General features: G+C 42.5%; 11 non-coding genes across 11 annotated transcripts; 10 read left to right on the plus strand and 1 right to left on the minus strand.

Annotated features, from left to right (window-relative positions):
* The first annotated feature begins 1,278 nt into the window (after positions 1 to 1,278).
* Positions 1,279 to 1,351, plus strand: trnaq-cug (transfer RNA glutamine (anticodon CUG)). The gene has a single exon. It is a non-coding gene; the product is annotated as a tRNA-Gln (tRNA).
* A 1,245-nt stretch (positions 1,352 to 2,596) lies between these two features.
* trnan-guu (transfer RNA asparagine (anticodon GUU)) lies at positions 2,597 to 2,670 on the plus strand. Its single transcript has one exon. It is a non-coding gene; the product is annotated as a tRNA-Asn (tRNA).
* A 537-nt stretch (positions 2,671 to 3,207) lies between these two features.
* On the plus strand, positions 3,208 to 3,280 carry trnak-cuu (transfer RNA lysine (anticodon CUU)). Its single transcript has one exon. It is a non-coding gene; the product is annotated as a tRNA-Lys (tRNA).
* Positions 3,281 to 6,109: 2,829 nt separating this feature from the next.
* trnaq-cug (transfer RNA glutamine (anticodon CUG)) lies at positions 6,110 to 6,182 on the plus strand. The gene has a single exon. It is a non-coding gene; the product is annotated as a tRNA-Gln (tRNA).
* A 592-nt stretch (positions 6,183 to 6,774) lies between these two features.
* On the plus strand, positions 6,775 to 6,848 carry trnan-guu (transfer RNA asparagine (anticodon GUU)). The gene has a single exon. It is a non-coding gene; the product is annotated as a tRNA-Asn (tRNA).
* Positions 6,849 to 7,426: 578 nt separating this feature from the next.
* trnan-guu (transfer RNA asparagine (anticodon GUU)) lies at positions 7,427 to 7,500 on the plus strand. Its single transcript has one exon. It is a non-coding gene; the product is annotated as a tRNA-Asn (tRNA).
* A 654-nt stretch (positions 7,501 to 8,154) lies between these two features.
* trnak-cuu (transfer RNA lysine (anticodon CUU)) lies at positions 8,155 to 8,227 on the plus strand. The gene has a single exon. It is a non-coding gene; the product is annotated as a tRNA-Lys (tRNA).
* A 356-nt stretch (positions 8,228 to 8,583) lies between these two features.
* Positions 8,584 to 8,656, plus strand: trnaq-cug (transfer RNA glutamine (anticodon CUG)). The gene has a single exon. It is a non-coding gene; the product is annotated as a tRNA-Gln (tRNA).
* Positions 8,657 to 9,507: 851 nt separating this feature from the next.
* trnan-guu (transfer RNA asparagine (anticodon GUU)) lies at positions 9,508 to 9,581 on the plus strand. The gene has a single exon. It is a non-coding gene; the product is annotated as a tRNA-Asn (tRNA).
* A 656-nt stretch (positions 9,582 to 10,237) lies between these two features.
* trnak-cuu (transfer RNA lysine (anticodon CUU)) lies at positions 10,238 to 10,310 on the plus strand. The gene has a single exon. It is a non-coding gene; the product is annotated as a tRNA-Lys (tRNA).
* Positions 10,311 to 17,116: 6,806 nt separating this feature from the next.
* trnar-ccg (transfer RNA arginine (anticodon CCG)) lies at positions 17,117 to 17,189 on the minus strand. Its single transcript has one exon. It is a non-coding gene; the product is annotated as a tRNA-Arg (tRNA).
* Positions 17,190 to 18,628: the final 1,439 nt, after the last annotated feature.

Consider the following 18,628-nt stretch of genomic DNA (forward strand, 5'->3'; position numbering starts at 1 on the left):
ACGTTGGGTGTTTCTGTTACCTTTCTCTCTCTCTTTTCGGCAGCTTTCATTTGGGTTCATCAAGCAGACCAAGTGAGACAAAGTTCAGCATTTCTACCACAGTTGGTATGGTTAGTCTGAGTCCCTGTGTCACAATCGGTTAGCGCGTTCGGCTGTTAACCGAAAGGTTGTTGCTTTGAGCCCACCCAGGGACGAACCAAGGCTTTTGCTGCCTTGCAACTGCTAACACGTGCACCGGGCAATGATCCTGGGCCACGTGCTGTCTGGCGTTACAAGATGACATCAGGATTTAGCAGAAGTTTGTTGTCTAGTGCCTGGATCGGCCAAGTTACTTATGCCAGTTTACTTAGAATGAATGTATCAGAAGCCCGGCTAGCTCAGTCGGTAGAGCATGAGACTCTTAATCTCAGGGTCGTGGGTTTGAGCCCCACGTTAGCCGTTTCTGTTACTTTTCTCACTCTCTTTTTTCGGCAGCTTTATTTGGATTCTTCGAGCATACCTATTGAGACAAAGTTCAGCATTTCTACTACAGTTGCAATGCTCTCTAAGTCTCTGTGGCGCAATCGGTTTGCGAGTTCAGCTGTTAACTGAAAGGTTGTTGCTTTGAGCCCACCCGGGGACGAACCAAGGATTTTGCTGCCTTGCAACTGCTAACACGTGCGCCGGGCAATAATCCTGGGCCACGTGCTGTCTGGCGTTACAAGATGACATCAGGATTTAGCAGAAGTTTGTTGTCTAGTGCCTAGGTTGGCCAAGTTACTTGTTCCAGTTGACTTAAAATCAGCATCAAACTTTACACAGGTAGTGAAGGTATTGATCAAAACAGTGCCTAGAATGAGTGTCTCACAAGCCCGGCTAGCTCAGGTGGGAGAGCATGAGACACTTAATCTCAGTGACGTGGGTTTGAGCCCCACGTTGGGTGTTTCTGTTACCTTTCTCTCTCTCTTTTCGGCAGCTTTCATTTGGGTTCATCAAGCAGACCAAGTGAGACAAAGTTCAGCATTTCTACCACAGTTGGTATGGTTAGTCTGAGTCTCTGTGTCACAATCGGTTAGCGCGTTCGGCTGTTAACCGAAAGGTTGTTGCTTTGAGCCCACCCAGGGACGAACCAAGGCTTTTGCTGCCTTGCAACTGCTAACACGTGCACCGGGCAATGATCCTGGGCCACGTGCTGTCTGGCGTTATAAGATGACATCAGGATTTAGCAGAAGTTTGTTGTCTAGTGCCTGGATCGGCCAAGTTACTTATGCCAGTTTACTTAGAATGAATGTATCAGAAGCCCGGCTAGCTCAGTCGGTAGAGCATGAGACTCTGAATCTCAGGGTCGTGGGTTCGAGCCCCACGTTGGGCGTTTCTGTTACTTTTCTCTCTCTCTCTTTTCGGCAGCTTTCATTTGGATTCTTCGAGCATACCTATTGAGACAAAGTTCAGCATTTCTACTACAGTTGCAATGCTCTCTAAGTCTCTGTGGCGCAATCGGTTAGCGAGTTCAGCTGTTAACTGAAAGGTTGTTGCTTTGAGCCCACCCAGGGACGAACCAAGGCTTTTGCTGCCTTGCAACTGCTAACACGTGCGCCAGGCAATGATCCTGGGCCACGTGCTGTCTGGCGTTACAAGATGACATCAGGATTTAGCAGAAGTTTGTAGTCCAGTGCCTAGGTAGGCCAAGGTACTTGTTCCAGTTGACTTAAAATCAGCATCAAACTTTACACAGGTAGTGAAGGTATTGATCAAAACAGTGCCTAGAATGAGTGTCTCACAAGCCCGCCTAGCTCAGGTGGGAGAGCATGAGACGCTTAATCTCAGTGACGTGGGTTTGAGCCCCACGTTGGGTGTTTCTGTTACCTTTCTCTCTCTCTTTTCGGCAGCTTTCATTTGGATTCATCTAGCAGACCAAGTGAGACAAAGTTCAGCGTTTGTACTACAGTTGGTTTGGTGTCTGAGTCTCTGTGGCGCAATCGGTTAGCTCGTTCGGCTGTTAACCGAAAGGTTGGTGGTTTGAGCCCACCCAGGGACGAACCAAGGCTTTTGCTGCCTTGCAACTGCTAACACGTGTGCCGGGCAATGATCCTGGGCCACGTGCTCTCTGGCGTTACAAGATGACATCAGGATTTAACAGAAGTTTGTTGTCTAGTGCCTAGGTCGGCCAAGTTACTTGTTCCAGTTGACTTAAAAACACCATTACACTTTACACAGGTAGGGAAGGTATTGATCAAAACAGTGACTTTCTCTTGAATGAGCATCTCACAAGCCCTGTCTGGCAGTACAAGATGACATCAAGATTAAGCAGAAGTTTGTTGTCCAGTGCCTCTATTGGCCAAGTTACTTATTCCAGTTGATTTAAAATCAGCATCAAACTTTACACAGGTAGGGAAGGTATTGATCAAAACAGTGACTAGAATGAGTGTCTCACAAGCCCGACTAGCTCAGGTGGGAGAGCATGAGACACTTAATCTCAGTGACGTGTGTTTGAGCCCCATCTTGGGTGTTTCTGTTACCTTTCTCTCTCTCTTTTCGGCAGCTTTCATTTGGATTCATCTAGCAGACCAAGTGAGACAAAGTTCAGCGTTTCTACTACCGTTGGTTTGGTGTCTGAGTCTCTGTGGCGCAATCGGTTAGCGCGTTCGGCTGTTAACCGAAAGGTTGCTGGTTCGAGCCCACCCAGGGACGAACCAAAGCTTTTGCTGCCTTGCAACAGTTGACTTAAAATCAGCATCAAACTTTACACAGGTAGTGAAGGTATTGATCAAAACAGTGCCTAGAATGAGTTTCTCACAAGCCCGGCTAGCTCAGGTGAGAGAGCATGAGACACTTAATCTCAGTGACGTGGGTTTGAGCCCCACATTGGGTGTTTCTGTTACCTTTCTCTCTCTCTTTTTGGCAGCTTTCATTTGGGTTCATCCAGCAGACCAAGTGAGACAAAGTTCAGCATTTCTACCACAGTTGGTATGGTTAGTCTGAGTCTCTGTGTCACAATCGGTTAGCGCGTTCAGCTGTTAACCGAAAGGTTGTTGCTTTGAGCCCATCCAGGGACGAACGAAGGCTTTTGCTGCCTTGCAACTGCTAACACGTGCACCGGGCAATGATCCTGGGCCACGAGCTGTCTGGCGTTACAAGATGACATCAGGATTTAGCAGAAGTTTGTTGTCTAGTGCCTGGATCGGCCAAGTTACTTATGCCAGTTTACTTAGAATGAATGTATCAGAAGCCCGGCTAGCTCAGTCGGTAGAGCATGAGACTCTTAATCTCAGGGTCGTGGGTTCGAGCCCCATGTTGGGCGTTTCTGTTACTTTTCACTCTCTCTCTTTACGGCAGCTTTCATTTGGATTCTTCGAGCATACCTATTGAGACAAAGTTCAGCATTTCTACTACAGTTGCAATGCTCTCTAAGTCTCTGTGGCGCAATCGGTTTGCGAGTTCAGCTGTTAATTGAAAGGTTGTTGCTTTGAGCCCACCCAGGGACGAACCAAGGATTTTGCTGCCTTGCAACTGCTAACACGTGCGCCGGGCAATAATCCTGGGCCACGTGCTGTCTGGCGTTACAAGATGACATCAGGATTTAGCAGAAGTTTGTTGTCTAGTGCCTAGGTTGGCCAAGTTACTTGTTCCAGTTGACTTAAAATCAGCATCAAACTTTACACAGGTAGTGAAGGTATTGATCAAAACAGTGCCTAGAATGAGTGTCTCACAAGCCCGGCTAGCTCAGGTGGGAGAGCATGAGACACTTAATCTCAGTGACGTGGGTTTGAGCCCCACGTTGGGTGTTTCTGTTACCTTTCTCTCTCTCTTTTCGGCAGCTTTCATTTGGGTTCATCAAGCAGACCAAGTGAGACAAAGTTCAGCATTTCTACCACAGTTGGTATGGTTAGTCTGAGTCTCTGTGTCACAATCGGTTAGCGCGTTCGGCTGTTAACCGAAAGGTTGTTGCTTTGAGCCCACCCAGGGACGAACCAAGGCTTTTGCTGCCTTGCAACTGCTAACACGTGCACCGGGCAATGATCCTGGGCCACGTGCTGTCTGGCGTTACAAGATGACATCAGGATTTAGCAGAAGTTTGTTGTCTAGTGCCTGGATCGGCCAAGTTACTTATGCCAGTTTACTTAGAATGAATGTATCAGAAGCCCGGCTAGCTCAGTCGGTAGAGCATGAGACTCTTAATCTCAGGGTCGTGGGTTCGAGCCCCACGTTAGCCGTTTCTGTTACTTTTCTCACTCTCTTTTTTCGGCAGCTTTATTTGGATTCTTCGAGCATACCTATTGAGACAAAGTTCAGCATTTCTACTACAGTTGCAATGCTCTCTAAGTCTCTGTGGCGCAATCGGTTTGCGAGTTCAGCTGTTAACTGAAAGGTTGTTGCTTTGAGCCCACCCAGGGACGAACCAAGGATTTTGCTGCCTTGCAACTGCTAACACGTGCGCCGGGCAATAATCCTGGGCCACGTGCTGTCTGGCGTTACAAGATGACATCAGGATTTAGCAGAAGTTTGTTGTCTAGTGCCTAGGTTGGCCAAGTTACTTGTTCCAGTTGACTTAAAATCAGCATCAAACTTTACACAGGTAGTGAAGGTATTGATCAAAACAGTGCCTAGAATGAGTGTCTCACAAGCCCGGCTAGCTCAGGTGGGAGAGCATGAGACACTTAATCTCAGTGACGTGGGTTTGAGCCCCACGTTGGGTGTTTCTGTTACCTTTCTCTCTCTCTTTTCGGCAGCTTTCATTTGGGTTCATCAAGCAGACCAAGTGAGACAAAGTTCAGCATTTCTACCACAGTTGGTATGGTTAGTCTGAGTCTCTGTGTCACAATCGGTTAGCGCGTTCGGCTGTTAACCGAAAGGTTGTTGCTTTGAGCCCACCCAGGGACGAACCAAGGCTTTTGCTGCCTTGCAACTGCTAACACGTGCACCGGGCAATGATCCTGGGCCACGTGCTGTCTGGCGTTACAAGATGACATCAGGATTTAGCAGAAGTTTGTTGTCTAGTGCCTGGATCGGCCAAGTTACTTATGCCAGTTTACTTAGAATGAATGTATCAGAAGCCCGGCTAGCTCAGTCGGTAGAGCATGAGACTCTTAATCTCAGGGTCGTGGGTTCGAGCCCCACGTTAGCCGTTTCTGTTACTTTTCTCACTCTCTTTTTTCGGCAGCTTTATTTGGATTCTTCGAGCATACCTATTGAGACAAAGTTCAGCATTTCTACTACAGTTGCAATGCTCTCTAAGTCTCTGTGGCGCAATCGGTTTGCGAGTTCAGCTGTTAACTGAAAGGTTGTTGCTTTGAGCCCACCCAGGGACGAACCAAGGATTTTGCTGCCTTGCAACTGCTAACACGTGCGCCGGGCAATAATCCTGGGCCACGTGCTGTCTGGCGTTACAAGATGACATCAGGATTTAGCAGAAGTTTGTTGTCTAGTGCCTAGGTTGGCCAAGTTACTTGTTCCAGTTGACTTAAAATCAGCATCAAACTTTACACAGGTAGTGAAGGTATTGATCAAAACAGTGCCTAGAATGAGTGTCTCACAAGCCCGGCTAGCTCAGGTGGGAGAGCATGAGACACTTAATCTCAGTGACGTGGGTTTGAGCCCCACGTTGGGTGTTTCTGTTACCTTTCTCTCTCTCTTTTCGGCAGCTTTCATTTGGGTTCATCAAGCAGACCAAGTGAGACAAAGTTCAGCATTTCTACCACAGTTGGTATGGTTAGTCTGAGTCCCTGTGTCACAATCGGTTAGCGCGTTCGGCTGTTAACCGAAAGGTTGTTGCTTTGAGCCCACCCAGGGACGAACCAAGGCTTTTGCTGCCTTGCAACTGCTAACACGTGCACCGGGCAATGATCCTGGGCCACGTGCTGTCTGGCGTTACAAGATGACATCAGGATTTAGCAGAAGTTTGTTGTCTAGTGCCTGGATCGGCCAAGTTACTTATGCCAGTTTACTTACCCAGGGACGAACCAAGGCTTTTGCTGCCTTGCAACTGCTAACACGTGCACCGGGCAATGATCCTGGGCCACGTGCTGTCTGGCGTTACAAGATGACATCAGGATTTAGCAGAAGTTTGTTGTCTAGTGCCTGGATCGGCCAAGTTACTTATGCCAGTTTACTTAGAATGAATGTATCAGAAGCCCGGCTAGCTCAGTCGGTAGAGCATGAGACTCTGAATCTCAGGGTCGTGGGTTCGAGCCCCACGTTGGGCGTTTCTGTTACTTTTCTCTCTCTCTCTTTTCGGCAGCTTTCATTTGGATTCTTCGAGCATACCTATTGAGACAAAGTTCAGCATTTCTACTACAGTTGCAATGCTCTCTAAGTCTCTGTGGCGCAATCGGTTAGCGAGTTCAGCTGTTAACTGAAAGGTTGTTGCTTTGAGCCCACCCAGGGACGAACCAAGGCTTTTGCTGCCTTGCAACTGCTAACACGTGCGCCAGGCAATGATCCTGGGCCACGTGCTGTCTGGCGTTACAAGATGACATCAGGATTTAGCAGAAGTTTGTAGTCCAGTGCCTAGGTAGGCCAAGGTACTTGTTCCAGTTGACTTAAAATCAGCAATAAACTTTACACAGGTAGTGAAGGTATTGATCAAAACAGTGCCTAGAATGAGTGTCTCACAAGCCCGGCTAGCTCAGGTGGGAGAGCATGAGACGCTTAATCTCAGTGACGTGGGTTTGAGCCCCACGTTGGGTGTTTCTGTTACCTTTCTCTCTCTCTTTTCGGCAGCTTTCATTTGGATTCATCTAGCAGACCAAGTGAGACAAAGTTCAGCGTTTCTACTACAGTTGGTTTGGTGTCTGAGTCTCTGTGGCGCAATCGGTTAGCTCGTTCGGCTGTTAACCGAAAGGTTGGTGGTTCGAGCCCACCCAGGGACGAACCAAGGCTTTTGCTGCCTTGCAACTGCTAACACGTGTGCCGGGCAATGATCCTGGGCCACGTGCTGTCTGGCGTTACAAGATGACATCAGGATTTAACAGAAGTTTGTTGTCTAGTGCCTAGGTCGGCCAAGTTACTTGTTCCAGTTGACTTAAAAACACCATTACACTTTAGACAGGTAGGGAAGGTATTGATCAAAACAGTGACTTTCTCTTGAATGAGCATCTCACAAGCCCTGTCTGGCGGTACAAGATGACATCAAGATTAAGCAGAAGTTTGTTGTCCAGTGCCTCTATTGGCCAAGTTACTTATTCCAGTTGATTTAAAATCAGCATCAAACTTTACACAGGTAGGGAAGGTATTGATCAAAACAGTGACTAGAATGAGTGTCTCACAAGCCCGACTAGCTCAGGTGGGAAAGCATGAGACACTTAATCTCAGTGACGTGGGTTTGATCCCCATCTTGGGTGTTTCTGTTACCTTTCTCTCTCTCTTTTCGGCAGCTTTCATTTGGATTCATCTAGCAGACCAAGTGAGACAAAGTTCAGCGTTTCTACTACAGTTGGTTGGTGTCTGAGTCTCTGTGGCGCAATCGGTTAGTGCGTTCGGCTGTTAACCGAAAGGTTGGTGGTTCGAGCCCACCCAGGGACGAACCTAGGCTTTTGCTTCCTTGCAACTGCTAACACTTGTGCCGGGCAATGATCCTGGGCCACGTGCTGTCTGGCGTTACAAGATGACATCAGGATTTAACAGAAGTTTGTTGTCTAGTGCCTAGGTCGGCCAAGTTACTTGGTCCAGTTGATTTAAAATTGGCTTCAAACTTTACACAGGTAGTGAAGGTATTGATCAAAACAGTGCCTAGAATGAGTGTCTCACAAGCCCGGCTAGCTCAGGTGGGAGAGCATGAGACACTTAATCTCAGTGACGTGGGTTTGAACCCCACGTTGGGTGTTTCTGTTACCTTTCTCTCTCTTTTTGGCAGCTTTCATTTGTGTTCATCCAGCAGACCAAGTGAGACAAAGTTCAGCATTTTTACCACAGTTGGTATGGTTAGTCTGAGTCTCTGTGTCACAATCGGTTAGCGCATTCGGCTGTTAACCGAAAGGTTGTTGCTTTGAGCCCATCCAGGGACGAACGAAGGCTTTTGCTGCCTTGCAACTGCTAACACGTGCACCGGGCAATGATCATGGGCCACGTGCTGTCTGGCGTTATAAGATGACATCAGGATTTAGCAGAAGTTTGTTGTCTAGTGCCTGGATCGGCCAAGTTACTTATGCTAGTTTACTTAGAATGAATGTATCAGAAGCCCGGCTAGCTCAGTCGGTAGAGCATGAGACTCTTAATCTCAGGGTCGTGGGTTCGAGCCCCATGTTGGGCGTTTCTGTTACTTTTCACTCTCTCTCTTTACGGCAGCTTTCATTTGGATTCTTCGAGCATACCTATTGAGACAAAGTTCAGCATTTCTACTACAGTTGCAATGCTCTCTAAGTCTCTGTGGCGCAATCGGTTAGCGAGTTCAGCTGTTAACTGAAAGGTTGTTGCTTTGAGCCCACCCAGGGACGAACCAAGGCTTTTGCTGCCTTGCAACTGCTAACACGTGCACCGGGCAATGATCCTGGGCCACGTGCTGTCTGGCGTTACAAGATGACATCAGGATTTAGCAGAAGTTTGTTGTCTAGTGCCTGGATCGGCCAAGTTACTTATGCCAGTTTACTTAGAATGAATGTATCAGAAGCCCGGCTAGCTCAGTCGGTAGAGCATGAGACTCTGAATCTCAGGGTCGTGGGTTCGAGCCCCACGTTGGGCGTTTCTGTTACTTTTCTCTCTCTCTCTTTTCGGCAGCTTTCATTTGGATTCTTCGAGCATACCTATTGAGACTTGTTCCAGGTACTTGGGTGTTTCTGTTACCTTTCTCTCTCTCTTTTCGGCAGCTTTCATTTGGATTCATCTAGCAGACCAAGTGAGACAAAGTTCAGCGTTTCTACTACAGTTGGTTTGGTGTCTGAGTCTCTGTGGCGCAATCGGTTAGCTCGTTCGGCTGTTAACCGAAAGGTTGGTGGTTTGAGCCCACCCAGGGACGAACCAAGGCTTTTGCTGCCTTGCAACTGCTAACACGTGTGCCGGGCAATGATCCTGGGCCACGTGCTCTCTGGCGTTACAAGATGACATCAGGATTTAACAGAAGTTTGTTGTCTAGTGCCTAGGTCGGCCAAGTTACTTGTTCCAGTTGACTTAAAAACACCATTACACTTTACACAGGTAGGGAAGGTATTGATCAAAACAGTGACTTTCTCTTGAATGAGCATCTCACAAGCCCTGTCTGGCAGTACAAGATGACATCAAGATTAAGCAGAAGTTTGTTGTCCAGTGCCTCTATTGGCCAAGTTACTTATTCCAGTTGATTTAAAATCAGCATCAAACTTTACACAGGTAGGGAAGGTATTGATCAAAACAGTGACTAGAATGAGTGTCTCACAAGCCCGACTAGCTCAGGTGGGAGAGCATGAGACACTTAATCTCAGTGACGTGTGTTTGAGCCCCATCTTGGGTGTTTCTGTTACCTTTCTCTCTCTCTTTTCGGCAGCTTTCATTTGGATTCATCTAGCAGACCAAGTGAGACAAAGTTCAGCGTTTCTACTACCGTTGGTTGGTGTCTGAGTCTCTGTGGCGCAATCGGTTAGCGCGTTCGGCTGTTAACCGAAAGGTTGCTGGTTCGAGCCCACCCAGGGACGAACCAAAGCTTTTGCTGCCTTGCAACTGCTAACACGTGTGCCGGGCAATGATCCTGGGCCACGTGCTGTCTGGCGTTACAAGATGACATCAGGATTTAACAGAAGTTTGTTGTCCAGTGCCTAGGTCGGCCAAGTTACTTGTTCCAGTTGACTTAAAATCAGCATCAAACTTTACACAGGTAGTGAAGGTATTGATCAAAACAGTGCCTAGAATGAGTTTCTCACAAGCCCGGCTAGCTCAGGTGAGAGAGCATGAGACACTTAATCTCAGTGACGTGGGTTTGAGCCCCACATTGGGTGTTTCTGTTACCTTTCTCTCTCTCTTTTTGGCAGCTTTCATTTGGGTTCATCCAGCAGACCAAGTGAGACAAAGTTCAGCATTTCTACCACAGTTGGTATGGTTAGTCTGAGTCTCTGTGTCACAATCGGTTAGCGCGTTCGGCTGTTAACCGAAAGGTTGTTGCTTTGAGCCCATCCAGGGACGAACGAAGGCTTTTGCTGCCTTGCAACTGCTAACACGTGCACCGGGCAATGATCCTGGGCCACGAGCTGTCTGGCGTTACAAGATGACATCAGGATTTAGCAGAAGTTTGTTGTCTAGTGCCTGGATCGGCCAAGTTACTTATGCCAGTTTACTTAGAATGAATGTATCAGAAGCCCGGCTAGCTCAGTCGGTAGAGCATGAGACTCTTAATCTCAGGGTCGTGGGTTCGAGCCCCATGTTGGGCGTTTCTGTTACTTTTCACTCTCTCTCTTTACGGCAGCTTTCATTTGGATTCTTCGAGCATACCTATTGAGACAAAGTTCAGCATTTCTACTACAGTTGCAATGCTCTCTAAGTCTCTGTGGCGCAATCGGTTAGCGAGTTCAGCTGTTAACTGAAAGGTTGTTGCTTTGAGCCCACCCAGGGACGAACCAAGGCTTTTGCTGCCTTGCAACTGCTAACACGTGCGCCAGGCAATGATCCTGGGCCACGTGCTGTCTGGCGTTACAAGATGACATCAGGATTTAGCAGAAGTTTGTTGTCCAGTGCCTAGGTAGGCCAAGGTACTTGTTCCAGTTGACTTAAAATCAGCATCAAACTTTACACAGGTAGTGAAGGTATTGATCAAAACAGTGCCTAGAATGAGTGTCTCACAAGCCCGGCTAGCTCAGGTGGGAGAGCATGAGACGCTTAATCTCAGTGACGTGGGTTTGAGCCCCACGTTGGGTGTTTCTGTTACCTTTCTCTCTCTCTTTTCGGCAGCTTTCATTTGGATTCATCTAGCAGACCAAGTGAGACAAAGTTCAGCATTTCTACTACAGTTGGTTTGGTGTCTGAGTCTCTGTGGCGCAATCGGTTAGCGTGTTCGGCTGTTAATCGAAAGGTTGGTGGTTTGAGCCCACCCAGGGACGAACCAAGGCTTTTGCTGCCTTGCAACTGCTAACACGTGTGCCGGGCAATGATCCTGGGCCACGTGCTCTCTGGCGTTACAAGATGACATCAGGATTTAACAGAAGTTTGTTGTCTAGTGCCTAGGTCGGCCAAGTTACTTGTTCCAGTTGACTTAAAAACACCATTACGTTCAAAGGAGCTAAACGTAAGTCCGTTTCTCTGATTAACATTAAGAATATCACTAAAGATTGACGCGACTCCACCACCACGACCAGTTTGACGAGCCTCATGTTTATATAGGAATCCTGGAGGAGTTGCTTCATTTAAACTAATATAGTCATTTTGTTTCAGCCAGGTTTCAGTGAGACAGAGTGCATTAAGATTGTTATCTGTTATTAATTCATTTATGATAAGTGCTTTAGGTGCTAGTGACCTGATGTTTAGGAGACCAAGCTTCATGAAATTTGTATTTTCACAAATCTGTGACATCTGTTTTTATGCTTGATGAGTTAAACCATGATGATCATACAGAATTTTATCGTTTAAATTAAATTTATAAATGGGAGAATGGCGATAAGACAAGTCTATATAAAAATGAAATGCCTGGTTAATGATCAGTATGAAGGACCAGGAGTGACACTGAAAAATCATTTTATCAATGAAAATTTTTTTACATAAAAATTTACATAAATACATCACATTTAAATGTTTAAATAAATACAATTTGTTTTAAAACATTGATTAATCAAACAATAAAAAGTATTTTATTAAGAAATTACCTTAAATTCTTTAAAAAATGCTTTTGGCAAATGTTTTTTTTTAAAGCTATATAATATGTGTATTTTATATATATTTAATATGCTTTTTTATTCTTTGATTAATTATCATAAGAAAACATGAATTAAATAAACAGTTTTAAATAAGTATATTTACAAATTTAAATGATATTTTTAAATGTAATCTTTTATTGATATAATAATATATTATTGATATAATAATATATTTTAAAAACACAAATTAAATCCATTTAAATATGCCTTGTCCATTTAAAGCCGATTTCTTATTGATGCACTTTTTATTATTTGAATAACCAACATTTAAAACGTGAAATAAATAAACTTTTAAAATTGTATATTAATTTATCCATAAATTTTTTTTAATCAATAGTTTAACTGCCTATATGATTCATTTAAATAATTTTCTGCTTCAATTATTGAAAATTGATCATTTGATCATTTACTTTATTTTTAAATAATGCTCTTGGTCCTCCATAGAACAGTGCCTGTTTAATATTTCAGTTCTAATATCAGGTGTTATATGTTCAACCTGAATTTAATTAAATTTAAGTATCCTAACATGCAGTGTTGGAGAAAGTCACTTTTAAAAGTAATGCATTACAATATTGAGTTATTCCCCTAAAAAGTCAGTAGGTGCATTACTTAGTTACCTTTTATCGCAAGTAATACATTTTGTTACATTTGAGTTATTTATTTTTATTCATTCATTCATTCAACTCTGAAGTTCCTCTGAAATATTTGGTTGTAATATTTGGTTAGAAGTGTCATCTGGACCATTTCTGCCTTCATTGTGAGCAGAAAACGGTACAGATTCAGTTCAGTTCCACTTCAGTACAGATATGGCTACTGAGAACGCGCGTTTCTGCACGCGCAAAATTGCAATTGGTCAACCGCAGTCACGCGCAGTACTATGGCCTTTTCATTAAAAAATAAAACATTTCTGTGCTTTACGCAATAGCCACCAGGTGGCGCAAGGAACGACTGCTTTTCCATTGACTAACAGGTAGTTCTCATACAGTACGTGTTATTAAATATTTCCTAAAATTTGTATTTAAAAAAATTAAAACAAGACTAATTTGTAAATTACAAATTCATTACATCATTAGGAAAAAATAGCAATCTGTTAAAGTTTTACAGTAAAAAAAACTGTAGCCTACTATCATTTATTAGACAAAAAACTGCACATTCAACAGTCCTCAGTAACAATTTGGCCATTTCAATAAAAAATAATAGTTTAAACATAATAATAATAATAATAATAATAATACAATAATAATTAATTCTTTTTCTAGCCTCTTTGGTTAAAATAAAATACATTTGAAAATTCCTGTAAATCAACAATGGCCAAAATATATTCAAATGACTTTAATATAGTCCGCTTCTGGTGCTTCACACCTTTTTATTGCTCATTTTTATTTCAGAAATAAGGTCCAAGATTTAGAATAAAGTTACCTGTAAAATGCTTTCTGTTTAAGAACAATACTGTAGTGAAAGAAGACTTCTCTTACATCAGATTATAGTCCCGCCGAAGCAACAGCCGGCAAATGATTCCGTTTGAATAATGTTATTATTATTAGTAACAAGCTTAGATTTGTCAAGAGAGTGAAATCATCAGAAACTAGGCTACCTTCTTTTCTGTCATTGCAACGCCGCTTTACAAACGGTTGGGGAGAAACCAGTGGCCCACCACATTCTTACGAACATAAAGCTCTACATTTAAAATTTCATTTTTACATTTCACCACGTCATATAAAAACATAAACATTTGTCTGAGGACATAGAACACATTTTTTATATGCATGTTTTTGTATGCATGTGTGTGTGACCCAGCCTGATCTCACAAGAAAACGTAAGTATTTTACGTTTTGTCAGTTTAGTGGCTAATTCGTACGAATTCGTATGAGTTCAGTCGTACGAAATTGTACGATTTTAAAAAGGAGGCGTGGCACCCAACCCCGCCCCTAAACCCAACCGTCATTGGGGGATGAGCAAATCGTACTAAATTGTATGAATTAGATCGTACGAATTCATACGAATTAGCCACTAAGTCAAAAAGTTACGAATTGCCATGAGATTGTGTTGGTGTGACCAGGCGAAAGCGCTCGCTTCACAGCTCTTGAAACATATTAAATGCATTTAAAACTTTTTTTTTTTTCTGTATTTGCTTTTTTGTGCATGAACGTTTTATTGTATTTTTTAGTTTTATATAAAGTTTTTAAGATTTTATATAAAGATAAGAATTTAGATGACAGGTAGTATTTATATTATACATGGTTTATTATATTCAAGTCAATGACTTTGGCTAATAACCAAATATAAATAAAATATGTTCGTAAGAATGTGGTGGGTGTGCCAGTGAAAAGCAGCTGTAGTGTATACTGTTGAATAATCAATTTAAATTATGTAATAAATAAATAATTAATAAAGCAGTATTAATTTTCGCCAGGGGCGACGCAGTGGTGGCTGTCGCCTCACAGCAAGAAGGTTGCTGGTTTGAGCCTCGGCTGGGTCATTTGCCGTTTCTGTGTGGAGTTTGCATGTTCTCCCTGCGTAGCGTGGGTTTCCTCCGGGTGCTCTGGTTTCCCCCACAGTCCAAAGACATGTGGTACAGGTGAATTGGGTAGGCTAAATTGTCTGTAGTGTATGAGTGTGGGTGAGTGTGTATGGGTGTTTCCCAGAGAGGGGTTGTGGCTGGAAGGGCATCCGCTGCGTAAAACATGTGCTGGATAAGTTGCTGGTTCATTCCACTGTGGTGACTCCGGATTAATAAAGGGACTAAGCCGAAAAGAAAATGAATGATAGTTCCTGCCAGGGGCGGACTGGCCATCTGGCAAGGGCCGGACTGTTTTTTAAATGTGGGCCGGTCAGTTTTTTTTTTTTTAAATGTGTACTGTTTTTACATGCAGGCAGTTTTTATCTCTTGCTAGATGTGATATTATGATGATGAGGATAATAATAATAGTAATAATAAAAATAATAATAATAAATGTTAAGCATTTGGCCCAATCGGCGATGGCTGCCTGGTTTCATGCAGCCAGAAACTGTACATTAGGTCATGATTATTAATATATATTCATTAGGTCACCTATAATTGTTTAATAAGCACATTTTAAACCTCCACCGGTGTTTATTGTTTTTAAGGGAAAGGCACAGCCAATCAAAATGCCCATATGTCTTTTGGGGCGGGAGGAGTGAACGTGACTGAACCCTTTCTGCATGTCTAGGTTATATGTTGACAGCGCCATTTTTTTTTTTTTTTTTTTTTTGTGGATTAAATTATTGGTGGGGACATTTCAATGGTTGAAGGACATTGGTGGGGACACATCCCCTCCGTCCACCCTAAATCTATGCCTCTGTATATATATATATATATATATATATATATATATATATATATATATATATATATATATATATATATATATAATATTACATTTATAAGTAGTAATTTAATAGTAATACACTTAATGTTTGTTTAATATGGGTTGTATACTAGTATTCCACTTATTACATAGACAGGCATAGCCGTTTGAGTTCTGAATAAGCCAAATAGGCTCAACCCACCAGTTTACTGTAGTAAAAACCACTTTCTATATTTAAGTGCATTTTTTGTTTTCATGTATTAAATAAATAAACTGCCACTTTTCTAATTAAATGACATGCATATAAATATATATTTTTAAACTTACAGGCTAATTCACATATTTCACGATCTGAATGATAATAATGAATAAGAAGTATTTTTTAATACTAGACAACACTTGATGTTTCTGTCTCTGTCAGTGACTCAGTGATAGTTACAATGGGTACATTCTCTAAGTGGTTCTGTCACTCTGTTTAATCCTTTCTGTGAAAGAATGTATAGTTAATGTTACACGAACTGTAAAGTGTTTAATATTGGTAGTTCATTTTGAAATAAAAATAGCGAAATGTTCATAAAGAGTTACATTTTTCCCTGGAGGAAACAGCTGTGCTGATGAGGTGAACGCTGAGAAAACCCGACAGCTTTTCCGTGACATTGGAGGATACGGGTGATACAAGTGTATCTATATCAAAGAACTGCAAATAAGCAGATATTATAACAATTTATCAATTCATCACACACCTCGTTCTCTCGCTGTCCATGGCTGTGGTTTGCTGATCAAATGAATAACAAGACAGGGAGGAGCTGAATCCTGAGTAGAAATATAGGGGGGCTACAGCCCCCCCTAAAACAGGCCAAGCAACGCCCATGGTGCGCTCACTGCGCTGGGTCTCTCAGTTAGTGGCGAGACCACTCGATGCTCGATGCCAACAGTCGGTCGGCGAGTAAATTAATATGATGAATGGAAACACACAGGCCTGTGCGTATAGACATGTAATGTAATGCTGTACAGTAATTAAATACCCATGAGTCACTTGTGACTTTGTATGTCATTTTAGATATTTTATATACTTAATTTTAATTTTTAAACTAAAAATATTTCCTTTCTATTAAAAATAACATGTTGTTAAAATGTATACAAACAAATCAAAAGTCATGTTTAATAGACCAAGAACAGTGTTTCCTAGAGTCTAATAGTTTTTATTCTGGAGAAACCTTCTTAGGCTATTTATTTTAGTCTGGCTGCAGTAAAAGCAGATAGGCCTAATAAGCATGTCAATATAATAAACCCCTAAAGAATTTCTTTATGTCAAACAAACATTTGTCATGACTTGTCACTCAAAAGCATCTTGCTATAGCTACTTAATTTATAATGTAGCCAAATGAGATTTCGTGAAAGCTTTCTTGCTGTATAAGCTGTTTATTTTGTCATTCTTTAAACATTTGATGAATATACAGATTTATATTTTAAATACGCCCTTTTAAGTAATGAGCTGTTCATCTTCTGTGATTATGACCATCTTTTTTTTGTAAAAATATTGATATTTCAATTGCATCCACTCCCACAATAAAAAATACTATAATGAGTTATAGGAATACTATAGTGTTTTTGAACCATATTATAAAAATAGCCTGTTTAAATTCTAAAGTTGCTCTGGTATCACAACAACTATAAACATAACCCAATACTGAAAAAACATGTTCAAAAACGCTGTAATATTTACTATAATATTAACTATATTACTATACTATTTTTTCATGAGGTCTTCCGCGATAATAAATGCGAACGCAATCTCTGCCACTGGTGACATTTCCAGGCAGCAAAATAGCAAGATTTGGGAAGCGTCCAACTTCTGGTGTATTATTTGAGCCCTCTTCTTACTGCAGACAAGGTGAGGCACACCTCAAACAAGCCTATTAACATGCAAACACATCTCAAGAAGGTACTGTCTTTCATCCACCAAACATTGCTCCCAACTTGAAGTGAGACCTTCAAAGATGACCCAGGTGGGACTTGAACCCACAATCCCCAGCTACGGAGGCTGATGCCTTATCCATTAGGCCACTGGACCATGTCACCAATCTTTTGTCATGGATCTCTTGTATACTTTCAACAAGATGCCAATGCATGGAAAACTGCACTTTAGGATCTATATGCCACTTTGCCTTCTGTCAAATAAGATGTGTGCAACTAATGGACAAACATTTTCTTTGTGCAATCATACACATTCGTGTCTCATTGGTCCTGGGGTATGGTTCTCATGTATGTTGTGACTGGTCTTGAGTTTCAAATTCCAGACAAGGCCACTCTCATTAACTTGAAATCACAACCTTTCTGCAGCTATTTTCTTGTTTGTGTTTCATCATCATCCACCTAACATGAGACCATTAGTTGAAAGACACGGAGTACTTGAAGTCAAGATCTCCATTGCCAAAGATTAGCGGAACCTTTTAAGTTTGTAATGTGACAGTGAGATTGAAGCAAGATTGGATGAATCTTATTTGAAGTGTGCAGCAAGTCTGAGAATTCGAAGCTAACTATTGTCCTCAGATCATCACGCCTAAGTTTTGAGAAAACAAGTCGGAATTGTTTCACAAAACTTAAATGTAACCCAAGAAAAACAACCCAGATGGGACTTGATTCCACAATCCCCAGCTTCGAAGGCTGATGCCTTATCCATTAGGTCACTGGGTCAATACTAGCAATTGTCATATCTGTTGTATGGCTCAGGAAGTTCTTGTAACTCAGAAAACAGTACTTTAGGATCCCTATGCCATATTGCATTCAGACGATCTGGTGTGTACACCTAATGACAAAACAGCTTCTCTGAGGAGTTTTCCTTTGTCATGTCTTTTTGACCTAAGGGTTTGAATCTAGCGTTTTAAAGGTCACACTGGATTGTCTTGCACAGCCAACTTAAAAGGAACTGCATCAAAGATAACCCAGTTGCTACCTTAAACCCACAATCCCCAGCTTCGAAGGCTGGTGCCGTATCCATTACTCCACTGGGCTGTTTTTCACTGCCTGTGAACTGTAATTTGCCTTCAGGGAGTTGCTCACACACGTAACAAAAACAACATGAACAAAGAGTAGATTGGATCAGTCTCACAGAATTTTTTGTGGCACTGCAGACTGCTTCTACAGGGCTCGTTGGTCTAGGGGTATGGTTCTCGCTTAGGGTGTGAGAAGTCCTGGGTTCAAATCCCGCACGAGCCCTTTGCCTGTCATAGAAAAAGCAGCGGTGCTGTGCTGTCTATGGTGTTTCTATGTTAATTGTAGCAGCTTTTGCTGTGACGTTAGTTAATGAACATTTAGTGGACTTCTGATCTCAATCAGTCTAACATGTACACTTATTCAGACAAAAAAAGGAGCGGTAATGATTCGGTTCTTAGATTTCTTTATGGATCTCAAACAACCCACCAGCTTTATATGTAAGCACCGTTTTAATGACATGCAAACACATCTCAAGAAGGTTTTCACAGCTACCGTGTTTCATCCACCAAACATTGC

The sequence above is a fragment of the Danio aesculapii genome, chromosome 4, assembly GCF_903798145.1.
Source record: "Danio aesculapii chromosome 4, fDanAes4.1, whole genome shotgun sequence".
In the NCBI taxonomy this organism is placed as follows: domain Eukaryota; kingdom Metazoa; phylum Chordata; class Actinopteri; order Cypriniformes; family Danionidae; genus Danio; species Danio aesculapii.